This window comes from Macrotis lagotis, unplaced genomic scaffold (genome assembly GCF_037893015.1).
Source record: "Macrotis lagotis isolate mMagLag1 unplaced genomic scaffold, bilby.v1.9.chrom.fasta BILBYCTG477, whole genome shotgun sequence".
In the NCBI taxonomy this organism is placed as follows: Eukaryota; Metazoa; Chordata; class Mammalia; order Peramelemorphia; family Peramelidae; genus Macrotis; species Macrotis lagotis.
The window spans coordinates 27,408-50,797 of NW_027422384.1; positions in this window are offsets into that span (position 1 = coordinate 27,408).

The window sequence follows — 23,390 nt, forward strand, 5'->3', positions numbered from 1 at the left end:
CAAGAGAAAAAAAAGAATAAAATGAAAATGGGGAAAAAAAGAAAAGAAGGGAGAAATGGATAGGGACCTGAAAGGAAAAAAGGAGAAATAAAGAGAGGGAGGAGAAGGAAAAATAGAAGGATGGAAAGAGATGAAGATGGAGAAGGAAGGGGTGATACTATGAGAGGAGAGAATGGGATAGAGATAAGGACAGAGAAAGGGTGAGGGTGCAGATGGGAAAGGGCAGCATAATACATTCTTCTCAAACCCTCTAGTTTTAATTCTGTGTGTTTTTAAATGTGCTTTTTAAAATGTGTTTCTAGTAAACAAAATATCATTGGATTTTATTTTTAATTCACACTGCTATCTGTTTTCTTTTCTTTTTTGGCAAATTCATCCCCTTGACATTCAAAGCTATAATTACTATTACTAGATAAAATACTTGGCAGGACACCTGCCAAACAAACCCAGGAAATATATTAGCAAAATTATTTTAAAAACCTTTTTTATGTAAAATATGATGAAATTTAAATAATTGAGAAATAGTTATGGCTCACGGGCATGATGGCCTGCATAATAAAATGAAAATTTAACCTAAACTAATTTATATATTCAATGACATCCCAAATAATTACCAAAAAAGATATTTTATTAAATAAGAAAAATAATAATAAAATCCACTTGGAAGAACAAAAAAGTCAAGAATATTGAAGAAACTGATAAAAAAAAAGATATAAAGGAAGGAGATTTAGAAATACCAGGTCTTATATTATAAGTAGCCATTATAACTGTCTGGTACTGTCTAAGAAACAAATCAATAGAACAAGGTAAATATATAATTCACAGTAACAAATAGATATAACAACTTTGTAATTGACAAGTATAAAGATTTAAGATTATGGACTAAGAATTCTTTATTTGTTAAAAATTATTTGGAAGACTAAAAAGCAATATGGCAGAAATTAGGCATAAACCGATATCTTATACTTTTACCACATTGAGGTCAAAATGAATACATGATCTAGAAATAAAATATTTCAAGAAAATTTGAAGAACATGGAACCTATTACTTATAAGATTTATGCATATGTCAACAATTTATGAATAAACAAGAGGCAGAGAGCAAAGTATAAGATGTATAATCTTGATTCCATTAATTTAAAAAGGTTTTATACAAATAAAAAACTATTTAGCAAAGAACAGAAGGAAGGTAGGAACTTTATAGCCATTTTCTCAGATAAAGGGCTTACATCTCAAACATTAAAAAGAAATCTGTAAAATCTATAAAAATACATGTCATTCCTCAATTGATATAATGGTCAAAGGATATGAAATGGCAAATTTCTGATGAAGAAATAAAAACAATTTATAGTCATATAAAAATGTTCTAGATCATTATTGATTAGAGAAACACCAATTCAAAGAATCCTGAGATGTCATTTTATACCCATCAGACTGACTAAAATGATTGAAGGAGAAAAAAACAAATGTTGGAGGGGATGTAAAAAAGTTCCACCATTTTTGGTGTAATCATGAATTGATTCATTTATTTTAGAAAGCAATCTGGAATTATGTCCATAAAGTTATGCACCTGCCTATACCCTCTGATCCAGCAATATCACTAAAAGGACTATTTTCTTACATGATGAGGGAAAAGGAAAATAGCTTATATGTTTTAATATAGTGATAGCAGCTTTCTTCATAGAACTGGAAATTATAGGGATTCCTAACAATTGGAGAATGACTGAACAGGTTGTGGTATGTGTTTGTGATGGAATACTACTTGGATGGAATAAAAAATAATCAGCTTGTTAGAATACATGGATATGATGGGGATTTTTTTGTTTTTGTTTTTGTTTTTTAGGTTTTTTGCAAGGCAATGGGGTTAAGTGACTTGCCCAGGGCCACACAGCTAGATAATTATTAAGTGTTTGAGGCCAGATTTGAACTCAGGTGCTCCTGACTCCTAGCCACTGTGCCACCTAGCCATCCCAAAAACATGGATATGATGAAGGGGGAAAATGTTGACATTTGGGGATCTGAGAATGTGTGAATGAATTTATAGAAAGATAAACTCTTGACCAGAAGTATTTTAGGGATAAAAAGTTTTTATTCTGTTTAAGATAACAAAGTAAAGGGATTAAATAAATAGCAGAAGATTAAAATAGCTGATTGATTATAAGTAGCCAGTAGGGGATAAACATCACGGAGAGAAATTAGGGAGAGTTACCAGGACATTGCAACTGGATTGATAGTAACCTGGGGAAATTAGAAGAGAGAAAATTGGAACTATTGCAAGGGTTTTGCAACTGGGCTGGGGGGTAGGGGAAGGTTCATCTAGGGTAAAAGGAAAGGTGTAGATGGGTAGGTATATATGCTGGGAAAGACATAAGGGAGGAGTCAGGAAAGTCCCTGCTATCTTAGTGGGTCTAAGTGCTTCAGCATCTTCCCTTGATGATCTCCTCTGAGGCTGCCAGCAAGATACATTAGATGGAAGATCCCAGCCCCGATCTTTGGTAAGAATGGGATGGGATCATGGACAGGTTCCAAGTGGTTTCTGTGAGATAGTTTTGAGTTTTGATAGCTTTAAACATTTGGATGGGAGTAGATGGGTATGGGTGTTTTTGAAAGGTTAGACAATGGGATGGGGGTCAGTGTCAATATAAGACCAATACAGAAAGAGGTTATTTTTTTTTAAAAGAGGTTAATGTAGGGGCGGCTAGGTGGTGCAGTGGATAAAGCACCGGCCCTGGAGTCAGGAGTAGCTGGGTTAAATCCAGTCTCAGACACTTAATAGTTACCTAGCTGTGTGGCCTTGGGCAAGCCACTTAACCCTGTTTGCCTTACAAAAAAAAAAAACAAACTAAAAAAAAGAGGTTAATGTTTTAATGTGGTTGGCACAGAACTTTTTTTGAGAGAAATAAGTTAGCTATAACATTTTCCTTTCTCTCTACTACATATTTCCTCTATTACAGATTAAACAAAATAATGAAAGTCAAAGTGAGTAGAACCAAGTGAACAAGTAAATACAGTAATAGCAATATAGTTTCAAGAATAACTTTGAGTAAATATGTCATCTTGATTATTTTAAATACCCAAATAAATTTGAAAGGACATATGAAGGAAGACACTATTTGCATCCAGATAAAGAACTGATTAATATAAGTATATTTAGAATGATTTTACATATACATCCTTATATACACATTTGTTTTTAATGGAAGCCATACTATTATACATTTAAAAAGAAGAGCAAGAGGTGCATAAAAGATTTTCATTTTCTATGGTAATCATCCATTTTGTTGTGCTATGCTATGGAAATGCTTGTTTTATTCCATAAATTAAAATTAAATTAAAAATTTTAAAACCTCACCTACTTGCACTTCCCAAGTTTCTGTCTCTAATTTCTACTTTTTTGTACTGCTGTTTTTAGAGCTAGTTTTATGGTGATCTGCAAGATTTGGTACTTCCAAGGTGCCATGATCTAAGGAGAGGGGTGGTCACTGCTCTCCTGCTCTGTGCTCTGGTCTGAGTCATAGAAGCATTCTGTTCTCTCCTGCAACTGTGACCAGGGATCCTCTTCCCCTGTGGTTACATGCTCTAATGAGACTGTGCTTGCCTTGGAACAGGTACCTAGAACTGAATATGGACAATGCAGCAGAGTCCAACTTCCAGGGTCAGCAAAGGATCTTCTGTAATCACCTTCTGACCAGTTTTCTGCCTCCATTGTTGTTTGTGCTAAGAGCTCCCAAGCTCCCATTGCTGCCTAGTGAAGCTACCCTGAGGCTCCACTCACACCCCAGTGAGACAGAGCTTCCTTCCCAACTTTCAGAGTTTCTTGGACCATAAAGTTATATCACCCCATGCTTTTTGTTGGTTCTACCCCTCCAGCATTCATGTTGAGGTGTTAGTTTAAAGTTGCTTGGAGAGGAATTTGGAAAAGTTTGGATGAGTCCCTGCATTTACTTCTGCATTGTGGCTGTTCTTTGTTGCTTTTAGATTTCTGTCTGTGAGACTTGGACCCTTCCATGTCACCATCACAGTTCAGGCTCCAGATCCCATCCTGTTGATTGGAATAATAGCTCATGTCCCTCTGACCTAGAGGGAGGAAGAGTGATGTGATGGAAGGGGATCTGAGCCAGGATCTGGGAACCTGGAGGAGCCAGGATTTGTAGGATTGTGTCCTTTATAGAAATACTTTTACCTATGTCATCAACCTGACTGACTATCAACCTGTCTGACTTTAAAATGGAGATTATAATACTATTATGACTAAATTACACTAGTGGTAAGAAAGAAATAATTATTACCTCAGCACAAAGCTTTATACAGAGAAGGCATTTAATAAATATTTGTTACTAGGCCAAAGTAGGTGGAAGCTACACAGATTTCATCAAGAAGGCCTCAGATATGTCATAACCTGATCAGTCTATGGTTTGGGATCCCAGATGTGTCCTGGCACACTGTAAATTAGAGAAAATAACTCTCAATTTTGGAACCCCAGCATATTGGGAAGGCCCCCATGATTGTTCAAGGAGAAAATCCAAGCTTGAAGGAACAAAGGGAGGGAAGAGACTGGAAGCCATGAGTTTTATGTTATGTTCACATCTTCAAGTGAATTGGTTCCTTCCTCAAAGCATATGATTTCACAACTGCTGTGCCTAAGAGGTATGTGGAGGAGAAGGAAATGTGGAGAGTTGGATCTTCATCCTGGTCATTTCTATGTTATATGATTTTGGTCCTTCTCTGTGCCCCATTTTCCTCACTAGTAAAATGAGGAGGTTTTGACTCAGTGTTTTTTTTTTTTCAGAAAGAAGCCAGAGACTAAATGGGACTTACCTGCTACCTGCAGTTCAAAATGGGCATCACTGTAATAATCAGGTGACTGGAAATGGCAAATGTACTGACCATTGTCAGAGACTTGGACCCTGATGGATTCTCAAGATAACCTTACCCTCTGCCAAGTTGTGTTTTAGCTCCTTTGGAATATAGTATCCTGTATTTACTCCAATTTTTCCTCATTTTGGGACCTGTGCACAAGGGTCTGGTCTCAGAACCACTTCACAGTCATCTTCTTAGCATCTGTCTGGGGAGAGATGAAAGAAGAATGTAATATCCTCACCCTTAGTGGCCTGAATGAACTGAGCAGGGCCAACCTCTATAAAAGGTCCTTTGTCTTGTTCTAGGGACAGAGCAGAAGAAAATCAGAGGACAGCAGAGGCCAAGAAGGTAGAACAGATATGTGGGGGGTTGAGAAGCAGGAAATCCCAGGACCATAAAGCTCTGACTTCTACTCCTGGATTAGTTGCTGCTCTTTTCTGGACTTTTTTCTGGACCCATTTACCAAGGTAGGTCAGCTGTTTGGGGGCTACAAGGATGGAGGCAGGGACAGGAAACACTTAAGGAAAGCATCAGTCTCTGCTCCACCCTGGCTCATAGATAGGTAACAAAGGTAGAGGGAGCCCAAGCTTCTGAACTGGTATTAACCTGATCATACTACAATGGTACACCTGAGTATTTAGAAGCTGGGAGAATTAGGTGAGAGTTCTTTGTGGCAGAGAAGTAAAATTCTGTGAGGAGTGGTGGAGTCTGGTCATCTGAACAGATGGACAGACCTGCCTGGTATCCTCTTCTAGATTTCTGCCTTGAGATGGATCTAATCAATTTATCCTTTTTTTTAAAATGTAAAATACCAAATTACTCTATCATAAACACAGTTAGTCACATACAGTAACAGGCTGCTAGTTGGACAAATTTCCCAAGACATAGTATAAAACAAATGATCAACAATAAAACAAATGATCAACAACTAATTCAATTTACATTTGTTGAAAAAACAGAGAAAGATAGAAAGGAAAAAAAGGAAGAAAAGAAACAAACTGGAATGAATTTTAAAGACTGTCTCCCAATTGCTCTATTTTCAGATTACTGGGCAAGCTACCAGGGGTGCTTTTATTATGTAAACACCGTCTTTATGACATGCTATTTCCAAATGAAAAAAAAAATTCACAGGGAGGTAAGAAATATGAAAGAAAAAGTCAACAGGGAAAAAAACTAAATTAAAAAAGTGATTTTTTTTTTGTTCTTGGAAGATACCTAACAGAAGCCAGTTTATGTTGAAATTTCAAGGTTTCCAGAGTAGTCAGATCATTTAGTTTCACTGCAGTCCCATTTAGGTTGAATTTAAGCTCTCATAAGGCCTGCTACTCTAAAGCATCCATCCATCATGGGCCATCTGATTATGATGAACCATTAAAAATCTATCAAGTTCTCCTACAAAAATTCTTGTAAAACCTAAGTGATGCTAAAAATTCTGGACCTGAGGATGCTATTCTTCAAACAAGTCCATAGGTTAAACTGAAGGTAAATGGAAGCTTCAGTTTTTTTCATTTTCTATTTTTGTGTAGGTCTCAGTCATTCTTTCCAAATTCAGACTTGTAGCCACATGTTTCCTATTGCTGATGTCATGCATGTTTTTATTTAAATCCAACCAATCTTTGGATGGAATTGCTGAATTACCTCCTATTCACTGACTTGTGCTTTCACAGTCATAGCAAAGCCAGTTCTCATTTCTTCATCCCTAAACCATTTCTTTACAATAACCTCCATATTTGGAGAGAAAGGGTTTGTGAATAGTAATCAATAAAACCGTTTTCCTTGTGCTTTATGTTTGGTTTCTACCTGTCTAACCAGCACCATCCCCACCCAATATAAAAATGTCGGTTACAATCTTCAGAAACCTTGACAGTTTAAAACTATTTTAGTGATGGATTCCAGTTCAAACACTGCTATTTCCATCAGTCTGTGTGGGAAAAAAGTAGAAATTCAGAAAAGAAAATGACAATAGATATTTTCCAGGTTCTCTCCAAATCCTTATTTTTAAAATCCAGATTTGCTTCCATATTCCCCCAAGAGTTTTTGAATTTTTCATTTCTCCCAATAAGCTCATGATTATTATGTATTTTAAAATTTATATTTCCCATTATGAATCTGAATCTTCAAAATGATGAACTTGAAACAGCTTCTGTCCCTTATCTTTACAGACTTATCAAATATTTAGAACCCACGATGATGGTTTTAAAGAAGGTGGGGCCAGTGGGGCCAGTGGGAAAATTTTAGACTTGATTTGAGTGGTCCAGGAACAAGAGGAAGTTATTTTTCAGATGTTCCATACCCTCCTCAGAGCATGGTATTTGGGGATCAGTACAGACCAATGCCTTTGTGGGGGGTAGAATCGAATAGGTATTATCTCTGTTTTCTGAGTCCAGGCCAGAGAGCAGGTCCCCGAAGTAGTTAATGGGAAACTCAGGTCTAAATGATCTGTGGGAGAGCTCCAAGTGATTTGGAAAGATCAGTAGGACTTGAACTTCACCCAACTTTTTTTCATTTCCTTGAGAGTGGATTGAGAAAGACCATGAAAGGCTATTGATAAACATGCAGGAATGTTTTGTCATCATTGTAAAATCTTCCATGCTTATCGAATCTGGAAATTTTGGGGTTTTTTTGGAAGGCAATGGGGTTAACTGACTTGTTCAAGGTGACACAACTAAGTAATTATTAAGTGTCTGAGGTTGGATTTGAACTCAGGTTCTCCTGATTTCAGGAATGGTGTTTTATCCACTACACCACTTAGCTGCTCATGAATCTGGAAAATTTTAAGAATGATTGTGATTTTCATCTAAACCTTGAAATTGTATGTGATCCTGAACTATTAGATTCTGTGATTCCTTCCTGCAGTTACTGGGGAAACAAATGAAAGGAAGTCTTTCCTGGCTCCCCAGAGATTTGAGAGAATTGTTCTGAACCAGGAAAAAGAACTGGGTTCCAAATCTCTGTTATTGGATAAGGAAGAAAATATTTGAGATGAAAGGGCAGTATAAGGGACTTTGCTTTATGCCTTTTTTAGCTAAATTAACCTGAAAGGATATCATGTGAGATATACCAGGACCTGAGTCTGGGAGAAGCCTACCATGTGACTAAGACTAACTTCTTTCTATTGACTATAATGCTGTAATAGACTGTGTCTACATCACCTCAGAAGAGGTGAAATCCCTCTTCATCCTCCCTATGTGTTACAGTGTTGGTTCTCCTTAAGCAGAATAATCAGAAGACCCAGACTGGAAAACAAAAGGAGTTTATTTGCTTTTCAAGAAGAGGACACAATCTACGTAATATGAATTGTAGCTTTAGGAGGAGTGCAAAGTGCTGAGGCATGCAAGCTCCTTTTATCCTAGTCCTTAAAATAATCCTAACCCCTGGTCTGCTACCTATTGGCTAGATAGCTGGGGTTCACAATCTTTCCACTAGTATTTCAGCACATAGCATTATCAAGCCCTATTTCCATAATTATACAGATTCAGTTTTACCCCATCAAAGGGACAATATTTTGTTTTACCCTATCAGAGAGATAATTCTGTATCCTTCCACATATGGAGTCAATCAGCACAGTGCTGTATAATCTTTGTTACTACCTGACCTTGGGGAAGTGGAAACTTTGCAACTCTTGCTGATATGGTTTTGGGAAAAAGGAAGATTCATTGAAACCATGAGGGAGGCTTCACTCAGTTATAGTCTCACTCAGGTACCATGACCTGACCGGGTTAAAGGATTCTCCCTCCCTAATTTAAGCCCTGTGGTCCTCCAGTAACATATTTAGGATGTGGGTGGGTGTTCCTAGATTCATCATCATCATCCCCAGACTCAAGCCAGAATTATCTTGGAAAGAAATAATCAAGTCAAATGTTGCTGTCAGCACCCAAAGGAAGCCCCAAGAAGCCAGGGTCCCTGGGACTTGAGTCCAAAGGGGACTTTGGAATTGAAACTTGGTGAGACTGTAAAATGAATCTGAACTCCCTTCACCTTCCCAAATCCCCAGAGACCAAGGTGGCCTGTATAGGGAAAACAATGTCCTCAGGAGTCAGGGAAAGTATCATTTGTATATTTATTCTCATGATAATGTACAATTAAATATAACTGTATAAAAGCTAATCTGATAAAGTGGTTACATAAAACAAGGGTACAGAAGAGCTCTGAAATTAGGGGAACATCATTTCTGGGGAACTAAGCCAAAGATGGGTGCCAGAGAGTTTGGAAGGGCTGAAATATATCAGACCTGAGCTTCAATCAGTGGTAGTCTGGGTAGTAACTGTGACAGAAAGACTTACCCACAGAGTAGTAATGAGACTCCAATCAGACAGTGCATGGAAAGGGCTTGCACACTTTTAAGATCTGTGCCAGTGACAATGTCTGAAGGTCCCTTCCAGTTGCAGAGAGAATCTATGAGCCAGGCAGGACCTACCTGCTCCTGAAGGTCAAAGCTGACTTCACTGTAAAAAGGGCCAGTCTGGAAATAGCATGTGTAATAGAGAATTAGAACTGGTGGCTGATCATGGTCCTTTCAGAGTTCCTAAGTACTAGCTATTGCAATTATTTCTAATACTGTAGAATAATGGTGACAGTGAACATCCTCATTTCATACCTGGTCTCATTGGAAAGGCTTTTAGCATATCCCCATTAGAAATAATGATTGCTGATGGTTTTAGATAATTTTTAAAAATTAATTTTAGAAAAAATCCATTTATAGCTTTACTTTCAAGTGTTTTAAATGGAAATGAGTATCGTTTTTTATGAAAACCTTTTTGCATCCTTTAACATAATCATATTTTTCACTTTTATTATTGATATAATCAATTATGTTAATATTTTTTAAATTATATATCATTCCTGCATTCCTCGTATAAATCTCAGTTGGTCTTAATGTATATATTTTTAATATATTATATTTTTAATAATGTTGTAATATATTATTGTAATATTTTAGTTAGCATTTTATTTAAGATTTTTGTATCCAAATTCATTAATGAAATTGGTCTATAATTTTCTGTTTTTTAAAAATTAATTAATTTATTTATTTTGTACAACTGATTTTTTTATACATTACTAAATTATCATTGTTTAAGAGTAAACATAATACCCCCTCCCACCAAAAATATAAACCCTCATGAGAAATAAAGGAAAGGAAAGAGAAAAAAAAATTGTGCTTCAGTCTGTGTTCCAACACCACCAGCTCTGTCTCAGGTGGATCACATTCTTTATGATAAGTCCATCACAAAAGCTATTTCCATATTTTCCACCATTGCTATTGCTGATTGCAGCTCCCTCCATTCATACTTCCCCACTACCATATACCATATTTTCTCTCTCTCCTTTCACTCTGTCCCTCTTCTAAAATGTGCTGTAGGGTAGCTGAGTGGCACAGTGGACTGATCACTGGCCCTGGGGCCAAGAGGCCCCAAGCCCACATACCACTCCTGAGAACCAGCAACCACCTAGCCCATGATCCCGGACAGACAAAACCCAATCCAAGCCCCTTGCAAAAAGCAGAAAGGAAAATGTGTTATATCTGATCACTCTACCCCATGATCCACCCTCTCCTCCATCACTCATATGCCCCCCCTTCACCTTGTCCCCCTTCTCTCCTTTTTACTCTAGATGTCTATACCCCAGTGAATGTATATTCTGTTTCCTCTCCGAGTCACCTCTGATGAGAGTGAAGGTTCCCTCATTCCCCCTCCCATATAGTGTTAATAGCTCATTGTAAATATATATATATATATATATATATATATCTTTTATATAAAATATCTTAGCCTATTCCACCTCTTCTTTCTCTTACTCCCAGTACATCTACCTTTTAGTCAATGATTCCATTTTTACAATATTTTATATTTTCAAATTCAGCTCTTTCCTGTGCTTCATCTGTAAAAGCTCCTTCTACCTGCTCTATTAAATGTGAAGTTTTATATAACTATTATCAATATCATTTTTCTATGCAGGAATACATGCAGTTCATCATCATCAAGTCTCTCATATTTTACCCTTCTCCTCCACTCTCTATGCTTCACCTGAGTCCTATATTTGAAGGTCAAATTTTCTGTTCAGCTCTGGTTGTTTCAACAGGAACAATTGAAATTTCCCTGGTCATTGAAAGTCCTTCTTTTCCCTTGAAAGATGATGTTCAGTTTTGCTGCTTCAGAATGCTCAGTTGCATTCCAAGTTCTTTTGCCTTCTGGAACATTATATTCCAAGTCCTACAAGTCCTTAATATAGTTGCTGCTAAATCCTTTATGATCCTGACTGTAGCTCCACGATATTTGAATTGTGTCCTTGTGGCTGCTTGTAAAATTTCTCTTTGACTTGGGAGTTCTGAAACTAGGCTATAATATTCCTGGGGGTTGTTTTTTTTGGGATCTCTTTCCAGGGGAGATTGGTGGATTCTCTCAATTTATATTTTGCCCTCTTCTTCTAGGATATCTGGGTAATTTTCCTGTAGGAATCCTTTAAAAATGAGGTCAAGGCTCTTTTCTTGATCATGACTTTCAGGTATCCAAATAATTTTTATATTATCTTTCCTGAATTTATTTTCCAGATCAGTTGTTTTTTCCAATGAGATGTTTTACATTTTCTTCTAATTTTTCATTCTTTTAGTGTTGAAGTATTGTGTCTTGACTTCTCATAAAATCATTAGCTTCCTTTAGCTCCATTCTACATCTGAAGGATTTGTTTTCTTCAGAGAGCTTTCTTATCTCTTTTTCCATCTGGCCCATTCTGCTTTTTAAAGCATTCTTCTCCTCAATAACTTTTTGAACTGTTTTATTCATTTGACCTATGCTGGTTTTTAATATGGTATTTTCTTCAGCATTTTTTAGGATCTCCTTGACTAAGCTGCTGATTTCTTTTTCATGTTTTTCCTGCATCTTTCTTATATATTTTCCCAATTTTTCTTCTATCTCCCTTACTTGATTTTCAAAATCTTTTTTTGAGCTCGGTCATAGTCTGAGCCCAATTTTCATTTTTCTTGGAGTCTTTAGATGCAGGAGCTTGGACTTCCTCATCTTCAGATTGAGTATTTTGATCCTTGGGATCATAGACAATGTATTTCTCAATGGTGTCCTCTTTTTTCTCTGTTTACTCATTTCTCTAGCCTCTGCCTGCTTTTGGGGGTGCTTTCTGAACTTTTGAGTATTATTGGGACACCCTCCCACAAGGATCTCAGTGTGTGAAACTCTGACTTCCTTCCTGGTCTGTGAATGACTGCAAGTGCACCCCTCTGCCACAGGGCTGAGGTGGGAGAGGCCCTGTTCTATTGGGGGGGGGGTGCTAGACTGCGATCAGGACCTGAATGTGGTCAGAGCCCCAGAGTCCTGTACCAGGTACAGAGGACAGACCTTTGAAGTCTCTCTCCACTCTCCTACCTTCAGTGGGCTGAGCACTCAAGCCCCCCCCCCCCCAGTTGCCTGGGGGCTCCTGCTTATGAGCTCTGCTCCTGCTTACTGGCTCCACGCCTGCTTCTGTTTCCTAGATCTGGGCTTCTGTGAGGCCACTGCTGCTGAGCTGACCACACTGACTGCTGCAATTGCCCTGAGGGCCTGGGCTTCATGTTGCTCACTCTGGCAGAAGTCCCATCTGCTGATCCTCTGATTTATTCCCAGTGCTCCCTGGGGTCAGGAAACTGCCCCCACTGCCATGAGCTGAGGCTCCCAGGCACCCTGGGGCTGCCTCCAGGAGGCTGAAGTTTCTTCACTCTGTCTGGCTGCTCCTCTAACCCTGTAGAGCTGGAGCCATTCTATTATTTTCCAGGTTACTTTGGTTTGGAGAATTGCCTCACTGGATCTTTCTATGGATTCTATCTCTCCAAAATTTAGTTAGAGTCATAATTTTAAGATTTTTGAAATATTATGGAGAGAGTGTCTAAGAGAGGCTCTTCTCCTGTTGCCATCTTGGCTCTGCCCCCTATTTTTCCTGTTTTAGGTATCATCTCATATTTGTTTCATTAAATAAGTTTGGGTGGAGCTCCAAATCGATCTCCAGAATGATCAGATCAATTCATAACTATATCCACAGCATATCAGTTTCCCATTTTTTCCACATCCTCTCATTTTCCTTTTTTATCATTTTAGTTGATCTGAGAGGTGTGAGATAGTACATCAGAATTGTTTTAATTTGCAATTATCTAATCAATAAACTCTTTTTCATCTAACTATATATAGCTTTAATTTTTTCATCTGAGAACTGCCTGTTCACATCCTTTGACCATTTATCACTGGGAAAATGACTTGTATTTTTTATTAATTTGACTCAGTTCTCTAGAAATAAGTCCTTTAGCAGAAATATTAACTGTACAAATTGTTTCCTCATACCCATCAATTGGAAAATGACTGAATAAATTGTGCATATAAATGTAATAGAACACTATTATGACATAAGAAATCTTGAGGGATGGAACTTCAGAAAAGTCTGGAAAAATTTACATGAACTGATGCTGAGTGGAGTGAGCAGAACTAGAAGAACATTATACACACTAACAATAGCATTGGGTGATGATCAATTATAATGGTCTTGCTCATTTCACAACTACAATAATCAAAGACAATTCTAAGAGATTTGTGATGGAAAATGTTGTCCATATCCATAGAGGAAACTATGGAGTTTGAATGCGGACCAAATTTTGCTATCTTCAATTTTAAAAAATTGTTTTATGTATTATGTTGATTTTTTTCTGATTTTTTCTTCCTTTGGGATTTGATTCTTTTCATAGCATGATTAATATGCAAATGTAGCATTTGTTTTCTGTTGGGAAGGGGGGAGGGAAAAGGATGGAGAAAGAAAAATGTAAAACTCAAAACCTTGCAAAAAGATGATTGGTGAATATTACCATTGCATGTTGTTAGGGAAACAAATGAATAAAAATATTAATTAAATTGTTTCCCAGATTTCTGCTTTCCTTCTAATCTGGGTTGCATTGGTTTTATTTGAGGAGAGGGGTGACCTAAGCAGACTTGTGCTCTAGGAAAATCAGTTTGTCAATCCAAGTTTGTACTGGAGAGCAGAGGCAGTGGTGGCAGTCAAACCAAGCAGCAGCTCTGAGCCATGGTCAAGACATGAGGTGATATAGGCAGTATCAGAAGACCAGGGGTCATAGGCAGGAGAGGGGATGAAAGGTCAAACCAATGTCTTGGGAAAAGTTTGAATTCAGGAGGATAAGAAAGAGGAAGTCAGCTTGGGAACCTGAGAAGGTGGGGGGGGGCAGTGCTCTCAGCAATAATGGAAATGTTAAGAAGTGAGGATTGAGGGATGTGAATAATAAGTTTATTTTGGGACAGATAAGTTTAAAGTGTCCATGAATATCTGGTTCTAGTGAAAATGAAATCTCCCTTTTTCCAAAACAGAGGACAATAACAATTGTTGATGCCTAGATTGCTGGGGCATAGTTTGAACTGTGGTGTTCTCCTTTCTCAATTGGTCTTTGTCTGGAAAGTTATTTTACTTCAGGAATTATTTTGTGGCTTTATTTAGATATATTCAGAGTGGTTTGGGGAGAGTTCAGACAAATCCCTGACTTTTCTCCACTGCATCCCCCTCTGCCCTCACACCTGCTTGTAGGATATTCTTATAAGGGAAAAAAAATAAATGATTAATAATTTCCTATCAGGGTAGTTAGGTGGTGCAGTGGATAGAGCACCAGCCCTGGAGTCAGGAGTACCTGAGTTCAAATTCAGCCTCAGACACTTAATAATTACCTAGCTGCGTGACCTTGAGCAAGTCACTTAACCCCAGTGCCTTGATAAGAAAAACAATGAAACAAAAAAAAATCCACAAAAAAAAGAAGTATTGAAATTAAGCAAAGTAGAAACAGTTACAAACTGGGTTGTTGAGAACATCAAAGACAGTTGAGTATGGGAAAAGGGTGAGGGGAGAAAAAAGAGAAATACTGCTACAAATTAACAGTCAAACTGAGGTCAGCTGTTGGCAGAAGGTGAAGAAAACTCTCAAAGGGAGTATGGCCCACCTTCTGTGCAAGGAGGAGTTAGGAGACTGATTAGGGCTTTAATGCATGACCTAGGGTTGTGTTCTTATACTGGTCTGGAAGAGTAAAATTATAAAAATTATAAATTAGCTTTAAATTCTTAAATAAAGGTTAGGGATTTAAAGTATCTTAGCTGAAGGTGTCAGCCTGATGGGGAGTTAGGTTCTTTTTTAACTCAAGGCAGCTTTGAGAAATTTATGTTGTATTACTAAGAAAGTTTGGCAAGATAACTAGCTTAGATAGGATTACATGGCAGAATAGTACAGAATCAAGAGAGAGAGAGAAGGTTTAATAGATTCAAAAAATTAACAATTTTAACAGTGTCTCTTTTCTGGGTACATTCCTTGCTTAAAAAGGTTTGCTTCTTAGGAAAGAATTGTAATGATAGAGATAAAATAAAAAATTATAACATTTGTCTCAATACAGGACAAAGGAAAAAGATTACATTATTTCTTTCTGCCCAGAGTTCTCCTGCTTCTAGAGGACACCTATAGTTCGTAGCCATTGGAAGACCCTAAGAGAGTTAAGATCATGTGCAGGACAGTGTCAATGGGGACTCTAGATCTGGCTAAGTAGTAGAGAAGAGAGCCCAGGGTTGAGCCCTGGCACAGACTCAAGAAATAACCTCCTCACTCTGCTGTCATCTGGTCATAGCCCCCCTCCCTCCCCCATCCTACCTTCTTCTAGGTCCTCTATGATTTAGTCAGACTGGACCATGCACATGGTGTCCTCCAGCTTCTATGCCTTTGTAGATGTTTCCTCTTCTTCCTCATCCTGTTTAGTCCCAAGCTGGTAAATACCCTGACCTTTGGGAAGTCTTTCCTGATTTCTGTAACAATGACACCTTCCCTATCAGGCTCTACACATGGTTTCATTTTGCAACTTCTCCTACCCTTATAATGAATTAATGTGTCTTAGACTTAGGTCTTACTCTCTGTCCTTTCCTAAATGGAGCAACATGAAGGCAGGAACTGATTTAGTCAAAACTTTCTATCCACTACCCCCCCCCACCCTGGCCCCACCAAAGCGTAGGATCTATACACAGCGTGTGCTGAATAAATGTTTTTGGAATTGAATTAAATTATGATCTGTATGATCTACCACTTCATTATACAGCTGGAGCCTAGTTAGTTTGCAGAATGAATCCCTTGAATGGGGTCACATTATTTGATTCCCCACTGCATATTCCCATTATATTATAATCATTGACCATATTTCTTATAACCATAATTTCGTATCTTGTGAAATAGAATACATTTTGTTCATTCTAATTGGAAGCTAACCATATACATCAGTTTTTAGGATTGTAATTTTGTCAGTGTGGATTCAGCTGGAATGCATTCTCTTTAAAAATTAAGTTGTAAGAGAGAATAAGTTACTGGCTTGTGTTCTTACAACATATAAGAGCCAAAGTAAACATCTAGACCTAGGTCTTCCTGACTCCATATTGCAGGATTCTATTCACTGAGCAGCACTGCTCTTTACTCTCCTCTGGACTAATTATTTGAGGGTTATTAATCATCACATCTCCCTGCCTACACTAGAAACTCTTCAAAGGATGAGCTAGGTTTTCTTCCTTTCTTTCCTCTATAGCCTCAGTTAGCACAGAGTTTTGTACACAGAAGGAATCTAATAAATATATTTGTCACTAGGTCAATGTGGATAGGAACTACACAGATGACCATCAGAAACCTTCAGATGTGATAACTGGCTCATGGTGTCATCTGGAGTCCTAGATGAGGTCTGGAAAATTGTAATTAGAGAACAGAACTCTCTGAATTCTGGAGCCCCAGTATATTGGGAAGGCCCCAATGATTGTTCAGTGAGAAATTTCAGACATGAAGAAGCAAAGGGAGGGAAGAGACTGAAAGCCATGAGTCAGAATTCATGTCTTCAATTCAGTTGGTCCCTTCCTCAAAGTACATGATTTCACACATGCTGTTTCCAAGGAGAGGAGGAGGAGAAGGAAATGGTCAAATGTGGAATAAGAAGAGGTGAGTTGAATCTTCAGCCTATTTTTAAGTTATGTAATTTTGGTCAAAACATCTTCCGTCCCTGTGTCTCATTTTTCTAATTTGTGAAAAGAATGAGTTTGACACAATATTCTCTCAGACCTACTTGCTACCTGCAGTTCAAAGTGTGTAAAATTATAATAATCAGGTGACCCAAACTGGCAACTGTAGTGACCAAAATTGGCAACTGTAGTGACCAGTGTCAAAGACCTGGACCTGATGGATTCTCAAGATCACCTTCCCTTCAGCCATGTTATGTTTCAACAGCTTTATCCTCCCTTGGAACTCAGGGTCCTCTGTTTTCTCCATCTTGTCCTCATTTTGGTAATTGTGCACAAGGATCTGACCTTGGAACTATTTCACAGTAATCTTCCTAGCATCCATCTTAGGGATTAGGTGACATGGGAGCATGATATTCTCCCCCTGCTTGACCTGCATGAGTTGAGCAGGACCAACCACTGTGAAGGGTCCTCTGACTTGTTCTAGAGACAGAGTAGAAGATAATTAGAGGGATGAGGAGGGATAGGGGATGTTTTTCAGGCCTTTAAATAAATTAATTATGTGTTGAGATATAAGATTTCATACTTTAACATAGAAAAAACTTTTGAGCATATGCTTTCCTGATCACAAAGGAATAAAAATGAGAATTAATGAGTCATTTGAAGAAAAAACTGAACCCAGGACTCTTGGATCCTAGATTAATCCTCTGTCCAGTGAATCACCCAAACTTCATCTTACAATTCAATTTGCCTCTTAGTCTCTAACCTTATATTTTAACCCTAAAATATACTTACCATTCCCACTTTCTGACTCAAACCCTAACCCTAAATTGTGACTGTAACTCTAACTGTAACTTTGCCTACCCCTCCTGATACTAAAATTAAATTTGTCTCTAACTCTAAGCTAACCTTATCCTTAACATGCTGTTTCAGAAGAGGCTGGTTAATAACTGAGCTCCCAAAGAATTAAATTATTAAAGGATATTAACAGGCAGGTTTTTTACATAAAGAAATCAAAACAATTTATAGTCGTTTGAAAAAATGCTCTAAATCATACCAGGTTGACTAGATCATAACATATATGCAGAAACGTAAGATAAGCTTGGATTGGGAGTTTGGGGCCAGGTTTGGAAGGTGCTAAAAGACAGTCATTTGTAATTTATCCTTGAAACCAGTAAGCTTTGATGTTCCCTGAACAGGGAGGGAAATGTCAGGGCTACTTTTTAGGAAAAAACATTTGGCAAGGACAAACATAAATTGCTCAAGGTTAGGCCCAGCTTATATAATAAAAATAACAATCCTACCCAAATTGAATTACTTATTCAGTGCCATACCAATCAAATCATCAAAAATCTATTTTACAGAGCTGGAAAAATAATAATAAAATTCATCTCAAGCAACAAAAGGTCAAGAATATCAAGGAGGGCAGAGTGAAGATAGGAATTCCCTGAAGCTCTTCCCCAGACCACTCCAAATACCTTTAAGTTATTACTCTAAGTAAATTCTAGAGTGGTAGAACCCACAAAAAGACTGAGTGAAACAATTTTCCAGCCCAAGACAACTTGAAGATCCACAGGAAGGGAATGTTCCATCTGGTTTGGAAAGGGTCTCAGTGCAGCCCAGGCTGAGGTTCACCAGAGCAGACCAGCTCCAGCCATCCAGGAACAGCACCGAGGTCTCTCTTTCCTCCCTGGGACAGGCCTCTGTTGTTTTATTCATATTCAGATCCAGATTGAAGTCTGGTGCCCCTGTTACCATAGAGAAGAGATCCTCCTCATAGCTCCAGGACAAAGGGCAGGAATTGTAGTCATCCACAGACTGGAGCACAGGCAGGAGAGCAGTCTACAGAAACCTTCAAAAGCTTGGGAAAGTGCATTCCCCAGGATGCACAGTGACACCTTAACAAAGAGTTAAAATCAAATCAAAGGCTGACAAAATGAACAAACAAAGGAAGAAAAAGAATCTGACCAAAGACAATTACTTTGGTCCCATGGAGGATCAAAACACACTCAGAAAATGAAAAAGTGAAAGCTTCCATATCCAAAGCTCCAAGAAAAATATGAATTGATCTCAGGCAATAGAAAAGTTCAAAAAATGTTCTGAAAATCGAGTAAGGGAGATAGAGGAAAAATTGGGAAGAAAAATGAAAGTAATGCAGGAAAATCATGAAAATCAAGTCAGCAGCTTAGTGAAAGAGGTACAAAAATACTAAAGAAAATAACAGTTTTTTTGGAAGGCAATGGAATTAAGGCCCTACAGCTAGGTAATCGTTAAATGTCTGTGGTCAGATTTGAACTCAGGTCTTCCTGATTCCAGAGCCAGTGCTCCAAGAAAACCCCAAATGGGGTCGTGAAGGTATTGAACAACAATCACATGTTCCAGACATTGTACTAAGATCTGGGAATACAAAGAAAGACAAAATCCTGCCCTTGTCCTCAGGAAGCTCCCATTCTAATGAGGGGAGACAAGAAACAAAGGACTGTGCATAAACAAGCTCTCTATGCGGTGAGTAGGAAATACTCATCAGAGGGAAGGCTCTAGAATTCAGAGCGATCAGGACATGGGATGTTAGTTTGGACTTGAAGAAGTCAGAGAAGCCAGGAGCAGATCAGAATAGGGAGAATATTTCAGGTCTGGAGGCCACAGAAAAAACCCCAAGCTGGGAGGTACCTTGTCTTGTTGGAGGAGCAGCTCAGAGGTCAGAGTCATTGGAACAAAGACCTAGGAGCTTTGAGGCAGAAGAAGACTGAAGAGGGAGCAAGGGCTGGTGATGAAGGGCTTGAAAGAAAAACAGAGGAACTTTTTTCCTGGATCCTTGGGGTAACAGGAGCCACCAAGGTTTGTGGTAAGGAAAGGGAGTGACTTGGTCAGGCCTGTGCTTTAGGAAAATCCCATTGGTGGCTGAATGGAGCTGAATTAGAATAGAGAGACTTGTGGCAGGGTTTCCATTTGGCTGTGTCTGACTGAAGGGCTCAGATCCAGAAGACAGTGAGTAGTCAGGGTGCAGAGAAGATGAGGCTCGATATGGGTCAAAGTTCTTAACAATCAGAGCTTACCCAAGGGGGAATGTGCTAATCTTGGAGGGAGGGAGTTCCCCATCACTGCTGGTATTCAAGCAGAGGCTGAATGCTGGGCGATTTCACTCTTCTGACAGGGATTTCACTGGATGAGTGTTTTTCTCTGTTCTGCCTTCAATGTTAGCTCTGGGTTATTTTTAAATTTTTAATTTAATCCTCAATTTAGAAACTTTTGACTACAGGAGGACCTGCATGGGCAAGAAGCCAGCCATAGTGATTTCTAAGATTTGGCAGCTGAAAAAGCACCTTCATGGACTCCCTCCCTTGTGAGCCTCCAGTCCTACCTGAGAGATGAAAGGATAGGTTCAGAGAGGGGAAGGGACTTGTCCTGGGGCACAAAAATTCTAAGGGGGAAAGAAGGGTAGGGCTGATTTCAGGTCTCCTGACTCCAAACCCAGGCTCCTTTCCAAAGGAACAAACTCATGCATGTAAATAGCCCTTCTAGGCTCATTCTTCCAACTTTTCCTTGGCTGGATTGGATCATAAATTCAAAGATTCATTGGATCATAGACATAGGGCTGGAAAGGTCCTTTAAACCCTCTTTATTTTCCAGATGTGGAAACAGAGGCAAAGAGAAGATCCTGAAGTACACAGCTGGTAAGTGTTAGAGGCAGGATTTAAACTTAGGTTTTTCTGATTATATGCCCAACCGTCTATCTATTACACCATCTTTGCTGAGTCTCTAGAGTCAGGTGACTTCTGTTTCCCCTCTGCGTTATAGAGGTAGCAACCTTGAAGGGTTGGGGTTTATAGCAGTACAGCTCAACAAATTCCATAAAATATACTCCTCATCATGAAATAACTAGGAGAATGATGTTAGATTTTTTAAATGACATTTACTGAGACAGTTTACTAGAAATGGTTGTTAAATTCCTCCATTCCACTGATGCTGTTCTTGAGGTCCCAGAATTTTACTTTCTAATGCCAACAGAAGAAAACATTAATAGAATATGTCAGGATCTTCAAAAACTAATTCCATGAATTTTATTATTTAAATTGTATCTCTGCTATTCCAAGAAGTGAATGGAAAATACAGCAAGTGCAGCTTTAACAGCTAGTGAAGTTACTCAAGTAGGGACATGGGATGCTGCCCTGCCCCCAGATCTTACCCCTGAGATCCTGCCCCTGAGGTATTCCACTATCTGCAGACAGGTACAATGGACAGCCTGTACTTTCCCCAAAGAAGCTGCAGTGTGAGGGATGACAAAGGAGCCCAAGATCAGAGTGAGGAAGGGAACTTAAATAAAATCTATGAGACAAAACTGATCACTGATCATCTATGGATAAGGGCAGAGTTCATTCCTGAACAAGTGATGGAGATGTCACAAAAGAGAAAAAGCATAATTTCAATTATATAAAATTAAATTTTTATACAAACATCTAATGTAGTTAAACTTAGTAGGAAAAAAGGCAACTAAGGAAAAGTCATTTTTTTTGGAAAAATCTTTTAAATCCAAGATATATAAGGAACTGATTCAAATGCATAAGATTATATATGGATGTGTGTTTGTGTATGTATATATAAACATATATATATATATATATATGGATATGGATATGCTAGTTCCCCAACAGGTAAATAGTCAAAGGATATTAATGTATAGTTTCCAAAGAAAGAAATTCAGGCTATCAACAACCATATAAAAATGCTTTAAATCACCAAAACTTAGAGAAATACAAATTAAAACAGCTTTGGACATTAACCATAAACCCATTATACTGTCAAAAAGGAAGAAATTCACAAATATTGTAGGGGCTAAGGGGAAACAGGCACATAAGCACATTCTTGGTGGAGAACGTTTTGGAACTTTGTCCATAAAGTTATACACCTTTTGACTCAATTATACAACTCTAAGGATTATATATCCTAATGAAATGAAAGAAAGAGAATTAGGATCAATTTAGAAAACATTTATTGCAGCTTTTTTCCTAGTAGTCAAAAATTGGAAACTATCTATTGTACTCTATCTATTGTAGAATGGCTACATAAAGTATGGTATATGAATCTAAAGGGATATTACATGAGAAATGTCCTATTGAATTTCAGAGAAAATTGGAAAGATCTTTTAACTAATGCAGAGAGAGATGAACAGAAGTAGAATACTTTGTACATTGATGTTATAGAGAACAACTTTGAAAGACCTTAGAATTAATTAATTCACAATAAATATGTTTAGAAGATTGAAAATAAAACAAATCCCTGCCTTCCTGCTTTAGGGATGATGAACTTAAAATGCACAGAGAGATATGTACCCGGATCTATGGCTAATGTGAAAATTTGTTTTGCTGGACTATGTATGGATATTCTATTTATTTATTTATTTATTCATTCATTCATCCATTAATCTATTTTATTTATTTATTTATTCATTTGTTTATTTATTTATTTGTTTGCTTGCTTGTTTTAGGGGGGTTTTGCAAGGCAAATGGGGTTAAGTGGCTTGCCCAAGGCCACACATCTAGGTAATTATTAAGTGTCTGTGGTTGAATTTGAACTCAGGTACTCCTAACTCCAGGGCCAGTGCTCTATCCACTGTGCCACCTAACTGCCCCAATGGATATTTATTTTGAAAGCTTTTTATTTTTTTCATTGTGGGGGTGTGGTTTAGATAGTAGAACTGTGCATAGTTAGGAAGTATGAAAAATAAAAATGGAAAAGGATAAGAACCAAATTTAAGAAAGATTTTATTTATTTTGAATTTTACAATTTTCCCCCTAATCTTGCTTCCCTCCCCCCACCCCCACAATGTTAGTTTGTTAGTTAGTCTGTTAGTTTTTACATTGTTTCCATAGTTTACATTGGTCTAAGTTGAATGGGATGAGAGAGAAATCATATCTGTAATGAAGAAACAAAAAGTATAAGAGACAGCAAAATTACATAATAAGATAACAGGTTTTTTAAATTAAAAGTAATAGTCTTTTTGTTCAAATTCCACAATTCTTTCTCTAGATATAGATGGTATTCTCCATCTCAGATACCCCCAAATTGTGCCTGATTGTTGCACCCCCATGTGGCTGTTAGGGTGTACAATGTCCTTCTGGATAAGAACCAAATTTTTTAAAAAGATAAAAATAAGCAATATAAACTTATAAAATTTTACAAAAATACATTTTAAAACAGAATTGTTTTCTAAAACAAATATAAATTGTTGTCCAGTCTTACTAGCTATGTCTGACTCTTTGCAACTCCATTTGAAGTTTCTTGGCAATGATACTGGAGTCTTTGCCATTTCCTCCTTTAACCCATTTTGTTTTTGTTTTTGTTTTTTAGGTTTGTACAAGGCAAATGGGGTTAAGTTGTTTGCCCAAGGCCACACAGCTAGGTAATTATTAAGTGTCTAAGGCCAGATTTGAACTCAGGTACCCCTGACTCCAGAACCAGTGCTCTATCCACTGTGCCACCTAGCAGCCCTGCTTTAACCCATTTTGACAAATTAAGGCAAGCAGGGAGAAGTGA